We start from the raw sequence: 24,615 nt of genomic DNA, 5'->3' as shown, positions 1-24,615 counted from the left end.
AACTGTACAGCAAACCAGAACACCTAAAAATCCAAAAACAAAACCAAAAAAGAAGGCCACACAAGGAAACCAACATTTCCTTCCCTTGTGAATATTTGAAAATGATGCTTCTTTGTTCAACAGTTTTGTGTCATAGAGATAAACTTGGCTAAAATGAAAAAAGAATGAAGCTAAAAATATGTGCCAGATCTTTTGGTTGTTTGTCTAAAAAGGAATACACAGGGAAAGCATTTCAGACAAATTAGGTCAAAGCATTGCTTACAAAAATATAAGTAGATTTTTTAAAAGAGAATTTAGTTGAGAAAGTTTAAATTTTAATATTCAAGTCAATATTTCTCAAACAGAAACTGGAAAACAGGGCTTGCAAGGCTATTGGCAAATATTTTTGTTAGAGCAGGGACTGTGGTACCCTTTGGATGAAATTACTTCTGTATCTTCACATAGTACCTTTAGCTGACAGAAATGAGATTCATGTGATGTTCAGGTCTCCTTCTGGCTTTGCTAGGAACAAATGGGGAACAGGTGTGTGTTGCAGCAGAAAGGATGATGTGCTTTGAAACTTGTCAAAGTGACAATTTTTCAATGCTGTTTTCAGAGTTGTATAAACCCTCTCAGGCAACAACCATTTTACTCTGATTTTACTAAGTGAATTGAAAAGTCTCTTTAAGTACCAAAGCCTGCTATTTTGTCTCATTCCTTTTGCATCAAATAATATCCTTACCTTTGATTTTTTTCTGAATATAAGTAACTCTAATAAACACTCCCTATAAGCAGTTTAATTCTTCCTTTCATTTTATTGCTCCAGAAAAAATGAATGGAAAATTCAGAAATTTCTGGTTTAAATGGTGATTTCACTCTTTCTTCCCTGTCTATAGAAAATTAAAATTGAAATTAAAAAGGTATGAAGTGTGGGTTAAACTCACCCTACCCATTGCACACCTTTAAATACAATGAGGGCTCAGCTCACTAGATAGAAGATATTGTCACCTGAGGTCAAAGAAGCTTGTTTCAGGATAAAAAAATGTATTTAAAAGAAAGGAATAATAATAGAAAAAGTATATGCATCACTTGTCTTCTAACACCTGCTCTGGACTCATATCTGCCTGAGAAACCTGCCTCAAGAGGAGCTCTCTCTCAGTGATCTGTGTGAGACAGAAAGGGAAAGAAATAGAAATCTGCCAGGATGTATGGTCACCTCATCATTCCTTCTGAGCTTGAACCTTTGGAGAGGAACAGGAGACAAAGAAGTCTGGAATGGAAGAAGCAAAGTACAAAGAACCTCACTTCTGTTAGCAAGGTTTCAAAGGTAATATACTCACCCTAATCTGCTGAGTCAGAATTGCAACCAATAATGTGAAATTCTTAAATATATTTGTAATAATGAACTGAAAAGGTCATTTGTTGCATTCTCTTGAATATTGCTTTCTCATCACAAACTTGAGAAGTAAATTCACTTCAGCCTCTTTTTCTTTTTTCCTGATTACACATTGAAATTTTTACTGCATTAGTGTAAATTATTCATAGACTTTCAGAGAAATGTTCTTGTACATTTTCCTTTACATCTCCTTAAATCCACATTGCCCTAATTTGATTTTATAAGCCTTTTTTTGTATGAAACATTATCATAATGTAAATAATTAGACAATCAGGAACACAGGACTAAACAAGGAAACAAAAAGATGAAAAGTATAAAACTGTTCAAAATGCCCCATAAAGATCAAGATTTGGGAAGATTTAGGGTTTTTTTTTTCCCAGAAATTAATTTTTAAAGTTTATAAAATCCTATATTAAATTAATATTTTTACAATAGTACCTCGTCAGTCGGATGGATTATGTTATTTTGACACAAAGAGTTGAATCTGGTGGGACACTGGGAGTTTCCACCTCTTTGAGCATAGCAGAGGCATCTTTTCTATCTTACTGAAAGAGGTATTTCCCCTTGAGACATCATCATTCTCACATAAATTTCAATGTATCCACTGAAATTGACACTGTCTTATATGAAATGTTTGAGTTTCACCCTGTGATAAAATAAGAGCTTGCAAAGCATTTTTAGACAGCTCAGTTGAAGTATATCAGTATATGCGAATATGTTTGCTTGCAGTATGACTTTTTCTAGTCCCAATACTCAGACTGGGTTGTGCACTGTTTCTGAGCTGGGTGGGATTCATGCTAGTTTTAGCATTTGTTGGACAAGGAATTTATCTTAGTTTAACTGAAATAAAAGCTTGAGAAAGCCTTGTTTTCTCTGAAGAGCTATTGAACATGCCTGAGAGAGGCTTTGAAATAAAGGTAGAGACCCAAATATTTAAAATAAGACTTGATGAACTAGAACTTTCTGATTCAAATTTGGCTTTGTCTTCTAGTGAGCACAGCAGGAAAATGGCCCTGTAAATAGGCTGTACAGAGATAATCTGCAAGCAATATAGTGACATGGGAGAAATAAATCTCTTCCATGGCAGGGACTTGTGCAACCAGAAGCAGGAGGGGCCCCAGGGTACCACACACTGCTCTGGACTGCCCCAGGCCAGTGTATTACATCTGCCAAGGACCTGCCACCTACCTGGCTGCCACTGAAGAGCACAGACTGATTTCTTCACACTTATTCTTTGCTTAAAAACAAAGTTTCCATCAGTTTCTGTGCATTCTTATGCCCCAAACCAAAATCACAGTGATCGTTCTGGAAATGGTGATGCAGAACTTCCTCTATTTGGGCTTATAGTTTCTCTTTGACCTATTACTCTTCTCTGTCTCAAGCAATCTTATAGTTTGGCACCTGTAATTCTGTTAATTGTTTTTAGCAAACAAGATTCCTGGTCCCACCTCTGAGTGCTGAACTAGAATCAGGTGACTCCCTAAAGCTAAAACATTTTCCTACCGTTACCTTTTATTGAAAAGCATCTTTCCTGGGAGAATGAGACATTTCTCAGAAGAGCTTCAATAGTGCTGTCCATCAAATCAGATCAAATAATAAGAAAATGGTAGGGAAAATGTTTACTTTCATGTATTATTTATGTTTGGTGCTTTTATTTCATAATAGTTACATAAATATATAAGGCAAATTTCCTGATTCTGATAAACTCTGCAAACCCCTGTAGTTAAAAATTCTTATATATTCCAACCCAAATTTTCTTTATTGGCCAATAAGAAAATAATAAAAACATGATTTACAGTTTTACAGGACCTTTCATCCAAGAGTCTCCAAAGGGTTACAGAGATATGTGCATAGTAACATTTTCATCTTAGAGCTAAGGAAATCAAAGAAGATTAAAGCCCAAACCTTTAAAGATGCCTTTGGAATGAACTTTTCAGGGTCTACATCTATGTGCCTTATCCAACAATGCCCCCAGCACATAGATGGAAAATAAAAGGTGTATTTAATTCCTTTTTCATTATTTCAAGGCCACCAAAGAGGAATTACACATATAGAACAAGACTAGCTAAATCACTGCATGCATTTCATAGAAGAGATATTACACCATTAAATATATACAGTGTAAAGTACATTCTTGTTTTTCATTGCACTTGGAGAGCCCTCTAAACATGCAGGAATTGCCATTGCAGGTACTAATCATGTGTCTGTGCAGATGAGTGTGTAGGTGCACATGCATTCAGCCCCACGGACATATTTGCATAGTGGAAGGGTGTCAGATGATGAAGATTTTGACCATTAAAACCTAGGAAACTAACTTTCCTATCCAGAGAGCAGAAAAAAGGCTGGTTATTTAGAAGGCAGAGTCCTGAAAGGAGTTATCTGAAGGTGGATGATATGAATATATCCATCAAAAGACTCACATCCTGAACCAAGTCCAGCTGCTTAGATGCTTCATTTAAGTTCCATGCTGACACAGGGAATGATATCAGGAAAAAAGGAAGGGAAGGAAAGAGGAACAGGGTTTGAGTTTCAGAAGTTTACAGATATTTACAAGTCTATACTTTATAACATGCTGATGTGGTTTATGCCAGTGATATTGACTAAGTGGGATCCTGCTTCTGTTGAAAACCATCACTATTTTTAACAGTCTAAGATTGAATTTTAAAGGCATTTTTGTATTTTATTCAATATTCTGGTATTAAATATTCTGCCAATCAAGTAAAATGCTTACCAGAAGAATGAAATTTATATTCAACATCTGTAGTCCTCTTTGTAATTTTTGTATGGATTTTAGATATATATAAGCATGCACTGCAAAAGAGAATTTTACCCTATAGGATTAAACAAAAATATTTTTATTATAAATGTCTGCATTCATTTCAGCTTTTTTTTTTTAATTTCTGAAATGGTAACATTTCTCATCTTGATGCTTTGAAGAAAACATTGACCTAAAAGAGCACAGCATACTTTAAAAATTACAGGTATGAAGAAAATTGGAATGCAAAAGAAACCTCCTGGGTGAGATTATTCACCATAAAACACAGAAAAACTAAATAGATCATAATTTTTGAAAGAGGAAGAGCCCTGGAGCAGGTGAGATTTGCATACTAATTAGAGACAAAGTTTATTCAGGCTCACAGGCCAATCTATCTTCCATCACTAGGCAGCATCTGTTTTAGATGATTCAACTCCTTTTAGGTTGGCTGCTGGTGTTATAAAAGCTGAAATATTTTTCAGTTTTCATTATAAATTTTTGCATTTGGGGGTTTACAATGCAGTGAGTAACACTTTTCTCATGTTTAAGGTAATTCTCTTTTGAAGTTATTTTTAATGAAAAAAATAATTTCACCATTTTCCTGTTGTGTTAAAAACCAGTTTGTCTAGTGGATGTGAAAAACAGTTAAAAATTAACCACTGACATAACAAATATAGACTATCCAATATTAATAAAAGCAAAATTACGCAGGAATGGAAGACATCTTATAGCAGAAAACATGTTAATATGACCCTCACCTAATATTTAACTGCCTTTCAATTACCACACTCATTATTCATCACATCCTATATGATGCCCCACTCCTCTGTATTATTGATCATTCTGCTTTTATGAGCAAATTTCACAAGCACAATCACAATATTTACCAAGATCAATAGTGATATTATTATACAAAAAAAATTATCTCAGGACCATTTCCACAAAAGCTTCAAATGTAAACTCCCTGCAGCACAATACTTCCCAATTTGACACACCTGTCATGTGCATTTGCAAATTCCTTGTCCTCTTTATTATTCTTTTTACTATGCCCCATGTTTTTTCAAGCCTTATACTTGATGAACATATTAGCTTCCACAGCAATTTTAATATTTAAAAATATGCATTATTTTTGGACAATCTGCATGTCTGGATACTATCCTGATTTGATTGCAATGAAAATATTAAGACAAAAATATGGGTTCAAATGTTTAAAGTGAGTATGTACAAAACCTGAGGTACCTAATTACTTGTGAACTCAATTCAAACCTTGTGTGCAGTCTCAGAGAAAGAAAAGGTGTCAAAAAAACCAAAACAATGAAAGAAATTACAGTGTCAGTTACTTTAATTCATAATTTTAATTTCACTAAAATGAAATACGATGTACAGGAATATTCTACTGCTGTAATGGATTCTTTTCCCAGACCACAGCTTAGTCACTTACAAAAAAATACTAGCAATTTTTTCTTAGTCATAAAATACTTGCGCTGTGAAAATTACCTCTCATCAGTAACAAACACATGTACGAGATCTACCTGAAATAGTTGTCTGATCAGTCCTCCAACTTTAAACAAATATGAGCCCTAGGGCTATCATGGTGCTTCTTTTCCTAGATGGACTTTATGTTTCCAGCTGATTTTCTTTTCCCAATGACATTTGAAGGCTATGGTCTTCATTCCCTATTTCCATCTGTTCAGTCGAAGACAAATGACAGCTCTAATTTAAGCATATTTGGCAAATTTACTTGACTCCTGCCTACTTTCTCAGAGATGACTTTCACTCTTTTGCACCCAGCCTTAGCAGAAATGGCCTTCTTACCTCCTAGGGAGAAGGAAAATCACTTCCCCTTACCTCTTAAAAAAGGGATTATGGCAGAACTACTTTAATCTACTATTCAGCTAAAGCATTTGTTGTCTTTACTGGACTTGTATTCTGAACCAGAAAAGCAATAATAACAGATTTGGTTGTGCCATTCAATCTGTCACCCTACCTTGCCTTCATCAAGCTGACTTTATGGCCAAAAAATCCACTGTGCAGTCTGTCCCACTGCCTCTTGAAAAGCAGTTTCATCAAATACAGGTTATTCCATACATCAGTCAAATCTCTAGGTAAAAGTAAAGGGAATTTCACTCCAGTAAGGCTTGAGATTCATCTTTCTCAACTACTGAAATGGAATGCTGTATTACTGCACCAGTTCTTAGAAGACCATAAGAATGCCATGCTTCAGAAAGCACAGATGTGAGCACGACAGTGCAAATCTTTATAGCTGTAAAGAGAATGGTGATTAGCTCAGTACAGCTAATGTGAAAAATGTTCCTTCTTTACAAAGCCACGTATTTTGAGACAGCTGTAGTGATTAATCTTGAGACATGATGCCATTCTCAAAATTCTACTTTGTAAGAGTTATGGCCATTCTTGTTTACTCTAGTTTGGCATAAGAAAAATTAATTTGGCCAGTGGATGTCTTGCTACATATACTGATCCTGGTATAAGTCTGTCTAGAAAAGAAGCAGCTTCAGGCAGGAGGATCATTGCAATGCAGCCAAAACCACGGGCTCTCAGATGTTGACAAAAAGCTTTCCTTTAACTAACCCAGAATGAGAATTTACTCTTTCTCTCTCTCTTTCTGTCATGTCTAACACTTGTCTCTACAAGGCTTATTTTACAGCTGTGAGTAAATGTTCACCTACATCCACCAGCCAGGCTCCCAAGCACTGCGGCTGCTTCACAGCATGCAAACAGCAGAAAGCAGGATGCAGGGGTGATGAGCACAACGTGGAGAGACCCTGCAGTGATGCTGAGCTGGTGCAGTGGGGGACACAATTTCCCTCTCTCACAAGTAGTACAAAGAATGGCCAGGGGAAATAGGACAGGACCCAGCTTTCCTGGCAGTTTCCGAATGTGGTAATAACTCCTTGGCTACTGGCAGCAAAAGGAATTTTTGAACAGCCCTCTGGCACAGAGAAACACTTCAAGGAGCGTGAAGATAACCATACACCCTTTTACACAAATGTCACACACAACTGTTGTGAATGAATTCCAAGTATGAAGCAAATGTTTTCTTATGACTGGTATTACATTTCTTCCTCAGTTTTCAAAGTGGTCTCTGTATATTCTCCATTTTTAAGGGTAATTTCCAGTCACTGTATTCAGCTAAAGCATTTGTTTTCTTTACTGGACTTGTATTCTGATAACCAACTTGTATTCATTAGATAACCATAAAGAAACTACTTCCCCCACAATTAATCCAAGTATAACATTAATGAATGAAGTTCCATTAATTCAAATGGAACAAAAAACCCTATAACTATACTCCAAGTTTTAAATATAAATAACAACAAAATGCCTGTCCATGATTTTTTTCTTTTTCATAACATGTTAATGCTGTTCAAAGGCATAACAGAATTAGACATTACCATGAATGCTAAACTTCTGAATAACACAGTTTCAGGATTTATTAATCACAAATTAATTTTTCCTTGTTGAGAAATACTCATATTTTTTGATGACAGAATTTAATTAATGTTGTCTTAAATTTCTGAATGAGATATTGGCTGGTATTGTTGCTGTTATCAAGTGAAACAACATTGACAACATTCTGTATTTCCAATCTTTCGTAAAAATGTGTGATCCCAAAATGACAGAAAAGAGTAATAAACAGCATAGACAAATATATAACAGATAAAATATAATCTATTCATAAAATGTTGAATTTTAAAGGGGCTGCTTATAATATTTCACAAACTTGAAAATATATTGTATTATTCATTACCTCAATTTAATTACAGAATTATGAAAGTAAATCAGAAGAGACCTCAAAAAGACTATGACTTAACATGTGATGTCTGATCCTGAAATTAGTCTCATTATGTAATCAATGAGCTTTGCAAATGGAAGAATAGACACAATTTTCCTTATATTACTAACAATATTTTTTCCTCATAAATGTGAAAAAAACACCATAAAACAACTTTATATTTTAAGTATGGAAATCCACATTAACTACTTGTGCACAAAGAGAAGCCAGCCATGATTCATGACTCCTTTTTATGCAGGATAAATTACCTTGCTCCAGCTTTCTTGCCCAATGGTATTAACTGCTCTATGATCTAATTAATTTATTCTGTACAATAATAGGTCTTGTTATTAAATACAGGTTGTAGAAATGTATAAAAAATGAGGTGTCACAGACAGGAAAAATATTAAAGGAAGTATTAGTTATGAACCAGAGGACACAGTGTAACAATTAAAGAGATGGCAAAAGTCAGGTTACTTACCTTAAAATTGTACAGTCCTCCAAAAAGGAAAAAAGGCATACACGATGCAGTCTGCATTTTTTTTAGGTGGCTGAAAGTTACTACTTAGCTAAATGGATATTTTTCATGAGGATTGGGCTGACTGATATTAAATGAGAGGAATTACCTTGATATAGTATTAAGTAAAGATTTTCAAATATATGATGTCAGGAGCTGAGAAAGTACAATAATACTAACGAAATATTACAATTGGTTTTATAAGGTAACATCTTTTAACTTTGAATTATTTCCTGATTTGTTAAAGATGATAAGCACAGTCAGCAACAAGTCAAGTCACTTAAGTTATTTCCTGATTTTTTTAGAGATGATGAGCACAGTCAGCAGCAAGTCAAGTCAATAGCATCACAGTTTTTTATTAATGTCATTTGTGAAAGTCCTACTCTTCACATATAGCAGAAAATTTACTCTGCAGTTCATTCCACACCCAGCACTGCAATGCACAGCATTCGCACCACCTAATAAACCCAGTGCTGCAATAGTACGGATGGGTAACCACAGGACACATCAAATTAAGTTTAAGAAACTGTTTCTAAACAGTCTACTCTATTTATTGTTTGTATTTCAATGGCAAAGAGATGTAGTGATGCCTACTAGTAGTTCTGTAGTTCCCGAATATAGCCTTACAAAATATTTAAACCAAGATTCCAAGTAGTTTATTGCTACTTCAATAAATCCAAACATCTATATCAAATCAACATAGAAAGAACATTTCTGAAAGTTCATACTTGCTGTAAATTTCATTGAGAATCCCTAATTCACATCAGATATCCTAATCATTCATGCAAATTACTAGTTATAATCATCAGTGCAATTTCAGCAATGAACTTCTTTTATAAATGACACAAAATGAAACGGAAAACTCAATCCTGAGCTTATAAATGTCAAGTGCAATTTTGTTCCATGTCAGACACAACTAGAGATTCTGTGTATGTAAAGAATTTGCCACAAACATAATCCACTTTTGTGGTGGTGTAAAATGCAATGATGTTCAGCACCAATAAATAAATACATTAAAATATACAGTTATATTAAATTTAGTTTCCACAGTGGGCCAGATCTAGCATGGGAGTAAATCAATAGAACTCTATAGGAGCTAAGCTATTTCTGAAAATTTGGTCTGGATCTGGCTCTTGAAATAATTTTTTTAAATGATTAAGTATTGCACATATAAGACATTGATTTTTGTCATTGATTTTGTGCTGGCATTTGAGCCAAGCTTCAAAAAGCTTGAACATTTTATGTATTTACAGCTGTCTGCTGGCAAGGAATAATTCATTCATTCCAAATAAAACATGTTCCTGAAGCTTATAAAAACAGCTTTTTTCTAGACTAGATTTACAAACAGATTTTTCAAATAAAAAGTTAGAAAATGTGCTTTAAATCATTGAAACAAAAGCTGAAGTTTGTTTCTTGATTTTTTTTTCTGTCTTGTCAAACAGATAAGATAGATATTGATTATATTTGCCTCCCAAGAGAGCTGTTCCATCAGTAGAGAGCTAAGATCAATGATGAACCATCATCTCATAACAAAATATTTCCAGTGGCAAAAAGAAGATTATTGTTTAGTATTTTTGGTTAAATATGGACGTAGGAAAATTTTGGTTGCTTATCATTGTGTTTTTTCCTAATTAGACCAATCCAACCATCCTTACACAGGGAGAGCAGTCTCCCTTTAGGCTGATCTGAGGCAACTTCAGGCACTGGCCCAGCATGAGCAGAACCTACCTTTGATTAATTTCCAAGCCTCTCTTTTGTCACATTCTACCAACGAAAAGCTCTTAGCTGTACATAAGAGAATACCATCCTTACAGAGACCACTATCTGTCTATTTAAACCACTCAGCTCCCCCAGGTCTCCACCAGTTAATGTGTTATTCCGGAAGAAAAAGCTTCTTTTCCCTCTCTTTCAGAACACATATTCACCAATGTAAAATAGGCAATATTGCTGCCTATAAGTGCTTTGCCAAAAATGAAACACAGAGTGAAGAAATCAGTTATTCCACATGTTCCAGTCCTTTATTTTCTCTTCCTACCAGTTTGAATGACCTTCGGCTGAGAAAAACATCCAGAATAGATTTAATAGGTTTATTAATATTGGAGGTTACTTTTTCAACATATCTGTGGACAACTTTGTGGCAGTGGTATAAAGCACAGATATTAAAACATTTGCTTTTAAATCATAGAATGATGGGTAACAACCTACGAATCACAAGCAAGAAATTTTGATAATGGAGGGCTTTACTGGACGTTTATTCCTATTTCAGGCATGGGGGAAAAAAACCCAAAAACAAAACCATGGCAAAGAAAGGTATAGCTCAAAAGCATTAGAACAAACAAGAGAGTCAATAGGTGTAGACTGAGTTGCAAATCCAGCTCTGTCCCCAATGAAAACTAAGAGTATTTATTTAACACAGAATGGGGTTTGCATTCAAGCTTGAGATTGATTGAAAGCTCCAGAAAATCATCTTTGAAGTCACTGTTTACAGAAACTTTCATGAGAAAATCAGTGGATCCAAATCTTGGATTCTCTGCTAGGTGTCTCTTCATTGGTGAGGCAACAAAGGAATTTTCATTGGAAACACAACAAGGACATCTTGTGCACCTTTTCATAAACATTTAAAAGAAAAAAAGGGAATGCTTATACCACTCTACTGTCACCCACCCATATATTTTATTAATCCCATACTAATATTATTCTGTAGCCTGACTGTACAACATTTATTTTTGAATCCCCACACATGGGCAGATTCTTTCAGTGTAACATTTTGATATTAAAAGCTCAAAGATTTTCAAAGACTGACTAACAGTCACATTCTGGCAACAAACATGCCTTTTTCTAGCATTGAAAAGGGTTCAGGAAAAGCTGCCTTTTAAGACATTTAAGAATCCTGCTAATATGAGAGTATTAACACCACCTACCAGCAGCTATCTTAATCCTCTAACTAATGGTACTTGCCAGGACCCTGAAAAATTACAATCAGAATGTCCTGTACTTTGAGAATTCCTGTCTAAAAATTCTTTTTAGGAGCCATTGGAACAAATCAAAACAGCTGCTAATCTGAAGAATCACAAGAGTGAGAAGCAAGTTGATAGATCCCTCTGATTCAGCTCTCCAAGGTCTTAGGTCCTTTACTAAGGGCAGCTTCCTCAGGCCTCAGAAATGCAGTTGAATGAAGTTGAATAAAACCTGGTGTGAAAATATTTATCCATTATATTTTCCTATTCACATTCACAAAGCTTCTGCACTGTAGTTATTCAAATTCAAAATTTTCCTTTCTTCTATTGTTTTCAGAGATATTACAATATCATCTCAAATATCCATATTTATCAGTCTTGAATGAGCTGCCAGCAGTGTAGGCACTCCCTAACAAGGGATAAGGAAGCTGTCTTATTCCCATTTCCTGCTGCACAGGTCCTCTTTTATAATTGCAGTTTCATTATGATACCTTACATCAATAACGAGTATCTGTACTTCCAACTAGACAAATAAATAGAATAACTAGAATAAAGTGGCAGAAACACTCTGGAGTATAATACCCACACCACAAGGTTAAAAGCAAAACAATATCTTCCTACTTTATCATCTTCACTCCATCCATATCTATACTCCATCCAGGAGGTGATAGCTGAGGCTCAGGTCCCATAAACATACATATACAAGGGGTAGAATCTGGAAATATATGTTAATTATCCACCTGCCTCCTTTCTTTCATACTGAAAAATTGACTTTCAGAGATACTTACTTCAGTACCATGTATTAACTATGGCTCATTATACATACCAACGAAAAAATATTGGGTCTAAAACACAAAAAAAGAAGTGTTACAATAATGAATTTTTAACCTATGGATATTTCTCTTTATCAACAGAGAAAGACCCCTTTTTTTTTTTCTCAAAAGATCTGATCCTGGAGTTAAAATTGTGTCTCACATGGCATGATCCTTTAACCCTTCTCAGACATGAGGTCTCCAGAGCATACTTCTCAAAACAAATCACAGTTCTTGATCCAAAGCAAAACAGTCAGAAAAATGGTGTTTTGACAGCTGAACATCTGATGACTGCATCACTTAAACCCTTCTGTTATTTAACCCTTCTCAAGACTTAATAACATGCTCCATTTTATCTCTAATAATCAGTCTAAAAATTGGGTTATCGAATGATACCACATTTATCCTTTACTTTTAAGACCTCAGCAGGCCTAATTAATGCCAGAATTTCTAGGATTCAGTAATACACTCTCTTTGTCAATGCAGTTTTTGCTAAGTAGGGCATACCTTAGTCTATTTAAAATGTCTGATTGACTATAATCAATACAGTATTCAAGGCACAAGACAGATTTTTCTGCAGCAGTAACATGAAAGGCTAAGAAATATGCAAGCTTGTGTCCACCACCTTCCATCAGAAACAACTGACTTTCTAACTGTTGTTTCGCTATGAATAATGCATTCTTATAAATCCTCTCAAAATGCAAAGGAGAGCCTCTAGAGCTAAATAGCTTTCACTGAAAAGATAGTTTCCAAGTTCATAATTTCTGTGCTTGGGTTTCATGTGCATAGCATTTTCTCCTACCATCTGCATACACCACACACATGCATTACTTTGACATTTTCAAAGCTCCATTAGTTATTCTGAAATAAGACAGAAATGACCTTCCCAGTATAGAACTAATCATCCTGTTTTGCAGAATTTACCACTGAAAGGGAGTAAATCCCATCACATGTGCTGTGAAAAAGTTATGAGAGTACAACCAGGTAAATAATTCTCCATTGATTTAGTGGAGACATCCTACCAGCTTAGATCAGCTGCAAATATTGGTGACCATGCCCAGAAATGTCCAGGTCACAGGATTTTTTAAAATTTTACCCTAACTTCAAATAACCATTAGCTTTGTGTAGACTCCTTGTCTTTTATTTTTTGTTTATGGCATTATTTGTATTTAAGTGTTAAAAAGTATGTGGATGAGGCACTTGGTGATATGATTTAGAAGTGAACACAGTAGGGCTGGGTTAAGAGCTGGACTTGAAGAACTTAAAGATCTTTTCCAACCTGAACAATTATATAATTATAAAGGGTGAGTGAAAAATTTTCAGATATGTTAGTAGCTATGTAAAGGGACAGAAGGAGGTTGCATGTGAAACTGAAACCTTAAAGAGAGAAAAAAAGGAGGGTAGAAGGGAATTTTAGTGAAGGTCTAGAACTCAACTGTTTCTGTTGGGAATACACATCCTTCCATTAGATATTATGTTCCTTTCACTGCCTATTACCTCTGCAGTTTCTACAAGGGTTTTTTCTATCTCATACTATTCTTCTACATATTTTCTGGAGGCAAGACTCCTCAGTGTATTCCACAAGATGTGACTATACTCCCATCAGCAGTCAAAGGTTGAAGTCCTTGAGTAAAATTAGCTAGATTATTTCATTCAACTCAAAAGTTAACTGTATTGCACACATGTAGAAGAAATAAGTCATAATAAACGGGTGATTTACATCAACAGGAAAATTATTTTCATATTCTCAGCTTTCTCTGAAGGAAATATGATAAGCTTTATCTGTACTTCAATGTTTGGGGTGGGTTTTTTTATTTTTTAAATTTCATACTTTAAAACAAATATGAAAGTAGGTAATGCTAGTGCTTATTTCCAAAGTGCAATCAGTATCACATTCATCTCTAATGATCACAGGAAAAATACTGATAGGAAAGCTCCCACCAGATGAATTAATTAATATATGTTTGGTAAGAGATACAGATGTTGCCAGTCTCCTGTTTTCTAACAAATGCCCTTTGTTCCAGTTCAATCAATGCAAAAGGATATTCTTTCTTTACGCTGTAACTTCCCACTGAAGAAATTGTGCGCACAGCCCAAAAGGCTGATCATCTGAAAAGGGGTTTAGGAAGCACTTGTTTAAGCAGAAGATTTTATAGAGGACTGCACAGAAAAGAGAAGTTTCAGGTCTTTGAGACCACACTAGCCCAGCACTGAGTCTGAAATAATTAAACATATCCAGAGACTTCTGAAAGTCATATAAACTCTACAAGATACCAGAGACATTGAAGCTTGAAGCTGGAGGAGGCAGAGGGATTGCACATGTCAACACTCTTGATGTGTCCTCAAAAAAAATTAAAAAAAAAAACAAAAAAAAAAAAAAGGAACTGAGAAAAAGACTTTCAGGAAAAATGTTGCCTAAATGGAGATGGAGCCTAGAAACTGAATAACAAAGTTCTCTCCCATTTCCTGCCTTCTGTTGTGCAATAAAACTTCTCATCATTATTTTTTCTAAATAAATTTGAAAATATATTTTTTAAAATTTCATTAAGATTATTACCTAAAATAAAGATGAAACATTGTAAACCTTAATATACAAATCAATTTATTTTGGTAATGTTTGTGAAAATTACTGGTTTGCAGTAGGACCCTTTTTATCACATTAGATGCACAATATCACCACAATCAATAACTCTATAATTTATAAGCAGTTTTATAGTAAGATGGAAAAAATGCCTGGTGTTGGGATTTGGCAAAGCACAACTGGGAAGGTTAATAAAAATTTAGATGATGGGAAGATTCCTTTAAGTGTTAATGAAAGAAATTTACAGAATTCTGTCTTAAATTATGTTACAATGAGTTGGGTTTCTTAACTGCACCCCCTAAACGTGATAAAATTTTGGCTATGCTTGTCGTATAAGTATGGATGCCAAAAAATGGCAATTGTAGAAGCCCTTCTACAGCAGCCAATTGAATTGAGACTCTCAAAACATTACTAGCTAGTTAAGTTTGACTTTAGTAATTGGTTGGGGATCTGACTACAGAAAATATCAGTAGTGATTTTCAAGATATTACTCTTTATCATATCTAGTACTATAGCATTTTTCAGTATAATACTGCAGAATAAAGTAAAAAGTGTATTTTCCACCAACGTGAAACAATTGCATTTCAACTCCACAGGAATTTTTTGTCCACAAAGTATCTATGATTCTGAGACAAACAAGTGAATTGCAATTCACTTGCAATTCACAATTTGACTTAATTTAATTATGTGATCATATTAAGTGTAAATTTACAATTAGAGACCTTGAAATATGTGTATTTTGGAGGTTTGACCTGCACAACCAAAGAGGATCTTAACCAAAGCCAAAAGCCATAACACCCCCTACTACACCACAGAACTTGCAAGCTTTGTATCAGCTAGGTTGAAACTAAATATGCAAATTAAGCTATGTACTTTAGCCACAGTAGTTCAAACAATATTTTTTCATTAATTTATGTCAACTAACATTTGGTTTCACCAAAAGAAAATTATTTGTTTTTAAAATTCTGGCTTGTGAAAACAACTGCTTTCATTTTTAATTATTCAATTGTAGTCTAATATGTGGGGTTTGCTTAAAAAACCCCAAAAAACATTATCTATCTTAAGCAGAAATTTGTGTCTTATCTTAGACCATATATCATAAAAAATAAGGTCATATAATATGTAGTATTTCATATATACATATGTATATATATAAAAAATGTAGTATATGAAGGAATTACTTCAGCAGATTCTCATAGATTCTCTTTAACCCTTTTTTTAATCTCATAGGTTTCTCTTGGAACATAACTACTTCCTTAAAAGTCATCTAACTTAAGAATCAAAGTTAGTTGCATGACTTTTTAAATTTTGCCTACAAAATGGAGTTTCCTGAAGACTTCACTATGATGAGTTCACTATTTGTTAACTTGGCTTTGATGTCTCTTTCTACTCCACCTGCTCTGAAACATGCTCGTATTGTTCTATTAATAAAGTCCCCTTTTCCCCCCTTTTTGTTTCTCCTTCTTTTTAGATTGAGCTTTGTTAAAATGTGTTGAAGAAGACAGATAGATTAAAAAACCCTCCAAGATAAAGAACTTCCTGGAGTCTTACAAAAAGAATACAAGAAAAATTATATCATGCCTCAAGTATAAGAGAAGTCTTATATATCATATTATGAGAATAAACCAAAAAATATTAATAGAAAGAGTATTTTAAAATGCATAATTATCTTTTCACTGATTATATTTTCAATATACTGCTGGTGATAGGATTTCACTGAATGAGTTCATGGGGTAATGCATGCAAATACTTTTCATACTGAAAATCATTTAAATATTTACATTGTGTCTATTGTTTTGAAAAAAGTTAATTGTTATTAATGAATACATACTCTAGTGCAGAATCTTGAACACTAATGGTGGGTTAAAATCTGCATATAAATCATGTGGATTTGAGGTTGGAGCTCATCCTCTATGGTTTTAATAAGCTGTTAATTTTACTTCCATTGCTGGAGTCCTTTGCACTTTGGCTACACAAATCAATAAAATTTTCCCTTCCTATGATTACTTAAATGATAAGCATTTGTAAGGTCTTAAAAATCTTGGATGAAATTTGCTTAATATAATAAGTGCTTATAGAAATGTTACTGTTGTAAATGAAATATGTGAATATATATGGGAAGCTGAATGTCACAAAAACCAGAGGACTTTGCTGAACTTCTGCTGGGATACATATATGACCAAGCATGAGTGGTGTGTTTTGTTCATTAAAGCATGCTTCTAATTTAAAATCTTATTCTGAAACTTCCTCATGCGTTGGTGCAAATAAAAATGTGGTTCAAATTTATAGCTTCAATAGGAAGTTACAAGGCAATTCTCCAAAAGCAATTTTCATAAATAGTTGTATTTTTATGCTATCATTATTGCATATTTCATAATGAAACTTCAAATATATTTGTCTAGACATGTAATCTCCCTCAATAGAGTAAATATAGACTATACACATACACATTCAGAAAGCACTATATTGGAAAAAAGATATGTAAGTTGGCAAAGTCAAGGAATACAAAGTTAGGAAATACCAGAATTTAGGAACTTATAAGTTCCTGTTATTTGAAATTATTTCAGGAGTTTTATATGAGCTGCAATATTGATCTAATAATGTATTCCTATTTCACCTTCTTGCAAATATTGCAATTTTTTGTTTTCATTATGAAAAAATGTGTTCCTGCTTTAAGCATATTTTCTACAGTATATATTAAGATTTTGTTTTTCTACATAATATAAAGTTGCTGTTAGTTGATATGATCATTATGACAATTGGTATGACAATGTGATCTGCCCTGATATCTAATTGCACAAGACATCAATTCCTGCATCAACTTATTAATACTAATAAACTATAAAACAAACTATAAAATTAACTATAAACATTTCAGTCTAATTTATTATTGCATTATTATTCTAGTGTTCGATGTATTCTAATACCAACTAGCTTTTTCTGAAAATAACATTTTCTTATTCTTTACTACCAGCAAAAGCAGATTGAGCTATTTGAACCATTATATCAGCTCTTTTTCAATTTTAGTGTACCAGAAAAACTATATAGCAACTAATTTCATAAGAAAAACAGCACTGAACATTTTACATTAAAGCAAATTTATCTAGTGTCATCAAACCCCCTGATTCAACAGGTACCAGAGTGTCTATTCTATTGCATTAATACCCTGTTCCATATTTATGAAACAAATCCTACTGTATCCCTACTGTATTGAAAACAGAAGGCTGATCTTGCTTCAAATGAATCCAATAACAAAGCATTGTCATAGACTTCATTGAAAGAGCTGGAGTATCCATGAATATAGGTACACAGGAGCAGAGCACCTTCTATATATCATGGTATGTGCTGTACTACTCAAAATACATGGGAAAAAAAATGGTGCTTTCATGAGAAAATATTGTGCACAATATCTCATCTTTAAGAAATTACATCCGCAGATTAAAAACCCTCTCATATCACAACCCAAGTAGACAAATATTCAAAGTGTTGCACGATTGCCAGTGAGAGCAATACCTGACTCCCAGTTTCCCTGAGGTGCTACAAGCCACACATAGAAAGCTACACGTTACATGTTCAAAGAGTACCTGGTATGCCTTGTCCTTAGTATATTTATTTAAAGTATCTTTTGTATGTGAAATATCTTCTTGATGATGATAGCAACCTTCATTCAGCCTTGTTTTCCCCACAATTCTCTTTTCCAGGGCAAATAGAGATTGCCAACATATACACTAATTACAGTAGATACACAGATGACTGTCTAAGCCATCATGTGCAATAATCTACATTCCACACACAATGAAACTTTCAAAAGGTGCTGAACTCAGGCTTTTAACTCTGTATTTACTAGAGATCCCCAAAATTTTCTTGACTTTCAACATTTTCACATTTTCTCAGTTTTCAAAAGATGACAGAACTGCTTGTTGTTGTAAGCAGCAGTTGAGAGGCAAGTATCAAAATTTGGAAATCTTTCTTTGAATTTCAGTGGTGGAAGTCTAATGCCAGGAGAATAAAGCAATTTATTTCAAAACATACGTGTTACATGAAGCAACCAATACCAATAAATACATAATATATCACTTCCCAGAGGTCACAAAGTATTTATTTTGAAAGAGAGAGTTTATAAAGTTTCAAGTTTATATGTAAGTAGCATTACCCTTTCAGGAAAGGATCAAGGCTTTTGAAATTTTCATTAGGAAGTTCCTAGAATCAAAGGTGCCAACTCTGTTACTGTACTTCTATAAAGATACTTTACTGATGCACTGAAAAGCTGTAAAACATAATAGTAAAGAGCTGGTCATAAAAGAAATTGATGATAATGGATTATACAGTAGTTACCTTTTGAAGTAAAATAGTAATTGCAATATGAAATTATTTTGTTGCACACATAATGTTGCAAAGTAAACTACAAAGTTAAAATATCTAATATTTGTGGCAGAGATGATAGAATGGTAGGACTGAGATCAGGCAAAAGACTTGAATCAGTGAGAAAGACATCATCAGTTCACGTGTGTTTTGCAAAACATTTGCTTCAGACCTGTTTGCACAGCTCCTTCAGCTTGCTTGTGTGGGCAGTCTTATGAGCTCACCAGCACCCATGTTTTCAAGATATCTACTCAAAGGAACAAGAAAGTCAGAGTTCTCTCTTTTGCAAATGACTAAATTCTGAAGCATGGGATACCTTGCATTGCATTTGAACAGCAGCCAAAGACAAGTTTCAAATGTCATAACTTCTCTTGCACTGTCAGTGAAGTTACCTAAAGTTAAGGTAGGCTTCCCTTAACTGACCTTAAATAACACCTAAGGCTGAAAAACACGGCCTGGAGCTCCAACAGGTATGCAGATTGCTTGGACCAGTGCTATCTGCCTTTAAACATATAAGCTGCACCTCACACCATAACTTTCTGAAGGCCCAGGAAAGTCTTCTACAAACTCTCTCACTTTAAAAAATCCCAGGAAATCAAAGTGTTAAAAGTAGTTCCCTGGTTGTAGCAGGGAGATGGACATGGTCTCTGCCAAGCACGTCATGGTGCGTGGAGGAGATCCTGTTTGTCCTGTGGGATGGTCACAGCCCTCAGTACAGTTCTCTGGGGGAATCTCACCAAGTTGTTCCAAAGGGCTCCCACTTTTCATAGATACTGCCCAGAGATCAGAAATACCGAGTTCAGAGGCTCTGAGTGCCCACCCCACTGACATGAGAAACTTGCTATTCAAATGTGTGACTCAAGTAAATTGAGTGCTAACAATCCAGTTCTAAATGCATAAAAACAATACATCAGGCAGACATCAATAGCAACAAAATTTAACATTTCCTGTCAATTAAAGAGGCAATTGTCAGTTGCATCAATTTGTAGAACATCTTTTAAGAAGTTTTAAAAGCAAGTTCTCCTAAATGTTAATAAAATTTAACATATGCTTAAACATAAAATCCCTGAAAGAAGCACGTGTTTTCTTGGAGATTTATGTAATTTTTATTTATTCATGTAATAAATAGCATGTTTGCATTTGACCTATAGTATTTAGATTTTTTTTCTAAAAGTCTTTTTTAGGATATAAAAGTTATTTCAGCCTTTTGGACCCAACTGTTCTGCTCTGGACCGGTTCCACCAGCATCTGTAATAAATACTACTCCATCTAGAATACTTTGAAATCTAACACCTTTCTCTACTCAATTTTTTTAATTGATCATAGTGTCTAAAAAGGGCTTGGGAATTCTTAGCACTTTCTATTTAAAGAATTGAGGCTTCAAATTTACAATTGGGTCTTGTTTTGCATTGACTCAGTAGCTAACCTTTGCCTTTTTTGTATCAGGCAGATTGGTATAGGGGAGCCACAGGACCAATTTAAGCTCTAGATTTAGGAAATACTTTCTTAGGAAGACCAGTTACTGAGCCTATCCTTTCTATTAACACTCCTAAAGCCACCTTGTGAGATGTAAGGGATTCCTGGTGGGAACAGCTGAGAGGAAGCAAGTACCGGCAAGGACTGAAAAGAGGCTTAGCCAAAGTGTCCTTTTAGTCCTCCACCTTCACAGTGGCCTACCTTCCAGCTGGGAAGAAAGACACAGCACTGGGACCAAGCCAAGAGCCAGACCAGCGCTGAGTCATGAGGTCCCTGCATCTTTTCTGACAGTCACTCTGCACAGGAAAATATCAGATAGCATTCTTTACTCTGGTGGGAGTATTTGAATTACAAAGCTGAATAATACACTTCAAAATTCAAAAACTAAATGAAAGAATAGGAATAGTTTTTAATTTATACTTTCTATAAGAGGATAAGGAGTAAGAAGGACCCATGGAAGAAAGATTTGAAAGAAGGGGAGGTAAAAAAGAAGTAAATAAACACCAATAGAAAGTCTGGTTTTGGATCCAGATGAATAAAAGTGAAACACAGACTCATGTGCAAACTGATTTAAAGGGTTGAAGTTGGGTATAAAAGAAACAAGAAATCTAGGCTTTGTCTTGCTCATGAACTATTGAACCATTTCATTCTTTCATAGTCAAAGACTACTAGGAGCAAAATAATCCTACTTCAAGAACCACTTACATGAATTGTGTCATCTTATATTTTGTGAGAAGATGGGTGTATTTTCTTGTTTGCAATACTTTAATTGTTGTGGTTTTATTCTTTAAGGAGAAAAAAAGAAATTTGTGAAACATCTGTAGTGGTGATGAAAGCTAAAGTAGAGAGGGAGTGAAGCCTGAGCTAGAGGGGAAGATAAAGAGTGGGGATTGAAAACATCCCCATTGTCTCGAGTCTTAGCTGAATCACTGGGAATTTTTTCTCCATTTTCATCTCTGCCTCTCCTCCTCTTTCTACTCCTCTCCCCTCTTCCATCCCTCTCCTATTGCTTCCTTTTAATTTATCCTGAGCTGTACTGACACCAGATGAAAGGACCAGAGCAGGAGGAAAGGTCCAAAAAATCTGAAATAAAAAAAAAAATTACAAATAAAAGATAAAAAACACAAATTCAAATGAACACACCCAACATTTGAAAATACACTTTTCTCTGTCAATGCAGATCAGTGTGACACAGGTCTCCATAGCAGGGTTGACTTTGATCTTAAAAGACCTGAGAGTGTAAAGTAGCTAGCCCTATTCATATTATGATGAGTATTTATGACATTCATTAATATTTGTGACCAAGTATCATGAATTTCTGAACCCATTTTTAAATTTCTGAGATGAAATGTCACACTATATATGACATTAATTTGTACAACAAATTAAAAATAAATAGATGTGGCATCCCTGAAATAATTTATTTCCTTAAACTGAACTGCAATTATTTTTATTGTAATCTTGCCTTTCAAAAGCCTCTCTCCAAATGTGTGACCCTCAGTCAAGCTGCCTAGACTACCTACTCACCCAGAGCAGCAGGCAGAGAGAGACAAGAGACACTGAATTTGTGCTTGGTTTACATGCCCTACACTCACTGAGAATTTCAGTTGGGCCTGTGTTCTGACAATCTATGGTCATGAGACTTTTATGTTCCTGTGACAACACTGTGCTCCTAACTCTGAGCAGAGATACAAGAGTGAAAAAGGAAATGTTATGGTGCATAAATGAAAGCAGGAAAAGAGGCGAAAACTTCATGAAGTCAGCAAAGGGTTTTAGCCTTGTAAATCTGTAAATCTGTTTTATGTGAACACTGCTCAGACAATGCATTTTTGAGGGACAGTACAAAAAACTAAGTTTGAAATATAAATAGAATGTGAAGAACAAAGACCAAGAGGTGATGAAGTGTGTAACGTGACACGGTAGCTGCAACTAACAGTTTATAGTCCCCAGCGAATATGACTGCGCATATTTAAAGCAGTTATTTCAAAGTGCTGAGAACTCCAACTTTTTAACTTCCCTTCTCAATTCTGAGAAGTCTGTAAGATTTCTGAGTCTGTGCAAACCATTATATTACAACTCTTAGAGCTTACAGCTGCAGCTTACTTTATCATGGTAGTAATACTGTGGTATTTGGGCAATTAACTCTCACTATGCTGAGTTTTGTGCTTACTCCTATAATAACAAATGGTTCATTTCTAATTTGGATTCAGCTTTAGTTTGGTTTCATACTATGCTGTCATTGAAAAACACGGCCTGTATGAGCAGTTTAATGATGTCTGCACAGGCACCCAGCTAGTGCCCGGCCAAGAAGAAGACAAAACCCATGGTGGAAACATGTACACTACTTTCATATATTTCAGTACCTGTAGAAAATCTTACAGAAAGGCCAAACATATACTGTATGAAATAGCTGAATTCATAATTTGTGGGAAAAGAGGATGATATAACATATTGTGTAGTGTCACAAATCGGCTGTTGCTTGGCATACTGCTACATACAATGACTTGGGACAGATCTGAAGCAAGGCACTGAAGTAAACTGTGCAGAAGAGGTGATTTTACAGACATTAACAGTCTTATAAAATTCCAGTGTTCTCTAAAAAATTACTCAAGACAGGGAAAACTAAAATCTACCTGGTATTCAAAAGTACAGGTTTCACTGTGTGCACATGAAGATACCAGGAGCATGCTATCAATAGCAAAATATTTCCCCTACATTGCCTGGATGACCTCAGCTCACAAACTAAAAAAGCCTTTTATAGTTTCAAGATCCAACTGCAGAGACATCAAATTCAGATCTTCTGCTGTTGATGTATTATTTTTTAAATATATCTTACAATTATTCATATATACAGTACAATTACCTGATTCCATTGCCACCCATATAATTGTTGTTTTTCAATAATTTTCAAAGGTTTTCAAATGAGGTCCATGATTGTACCCAACAGGTTAAGTATGTGGGTTTTAGAATAGGACTCTGTGAGGAGAACTTATTGAAGGATCAATTATTGCTGGATCACATTATAAAAAGACAGAAACAGGGTGAACCGGTGCAAAAAAGATGTGAAATCTTGGTCCTATCAGATATCGCTAAGAACTTTGTCAAAGTCTGGAATTGATTCAAAATATTTAAAAACATATTTATATGCCTGTGAGAAGAATTGCTGGAAAAGTTGAAAATAAATTCAAGTAAAAACTTTAAAGCCCAAAAAAAAAAAAAAAAACAACCCAAAAATTTCATTGCAAAATTAGGATTTGAAGAAGTGGAGGACTGGGGAGCTTGCGATTCATCTCCTTTAACTTCATCCCTCAAAAAGTTAGGAATCTGTTTTAAATGGGCCATCTAGGTTCTCTCTCATCAGTGTAAAGAGAGAGGTGTTTTAGGAGGGCTGTTCATCTCAGCTGTCCATAGATGCCTCTGTTGGGATGTAATCCGTAATTCTCTGCAGGAAGGCAATATTTATCTCTGTTGACTACAAAGCCTTGAGCTACTGTGTTAGACTTCAATGACTAAGTTTTAGATGGCTAAAATGATGACTAGCTTAGTTCTAAAAACCTATTTTTTAAACAGCAAGGTTAAGTGAGATGAATAGAGCCTTTTGTGTGAACCACTTCATCAAAAATCCACAGGAAAAAACAATGGTTTGACATGAAATTTTGACCAGCATATGTGTCACTGATTTTAATAGCACCAAGCCTTAATTCTGCACCTTTCTATTTCTACAGCACCTACTGGAACAGGGCACATGCTGACAAATGGTAATCCAGCATGCTTTTTTCATAAAATAATAAACAATAGAAATAGCATCAATGTCCTGATAAACTACTGCCATAAAGCCAAAGTGGCATATATGCAGTTTTTCTTTTCATTATTCATAATGTACATTAATTGTCTACAGCTTGCAAATGTCCAAGTAGAAGATGTTAACCTCTCCAGAGCCAATCTTGTAACTGTATCATTTAAAGAACTCCCATTTAGCTCTAAGTT

The 24,615-nt window shown here is 34.7% G+C and overlaps 1 protein-coding gene across 6 annotated transcripts in view; it reads right to left on the bottom strand.

The window, feature by feature from the left end:
- Positions 1 to 24,615, bottom strand: part of RALYL (RALY RNA binding protein like) — a 376,689-nt gene that overhangs the window by 342,982 nt on the left and 9,092 nt on the right. Inside the window, exon 3 of one of the 6 annotated variants that reach the window (XM_064390425.1) lies at positions 3,785 to 3,842. The exons of the other annotated variants lie outside the window; for them this stretch is intronic. The gene's annotated coding sequence lies outside the window, so the exon portion shown is untranslated. Of the gene's footprint in view, positions 1 to 3,784; positions 3,843 to 24,615 lie in introns of those variants that run through there. 6 annotated transcript variants of the gene reach the window in all.

Source organism: Passer domesticus, chromosome 1 (assembly GCF_036417665.1).
Source record: "Passer domesticus isolate bPasDom1 chromosome 1, bPasDom1.hap1, whole genome shotgun sequence".
NCBI lineage: Eukaryota > Metazoa > Chordata > Aves > Passeriformes > Passeridae > Passer > Passer domesticus.
The sequence above is the reverse complement of the archived record's forward strand: the minus strand, read 5'-3'. Positions and strand labels throughout refer to the sequence as shown.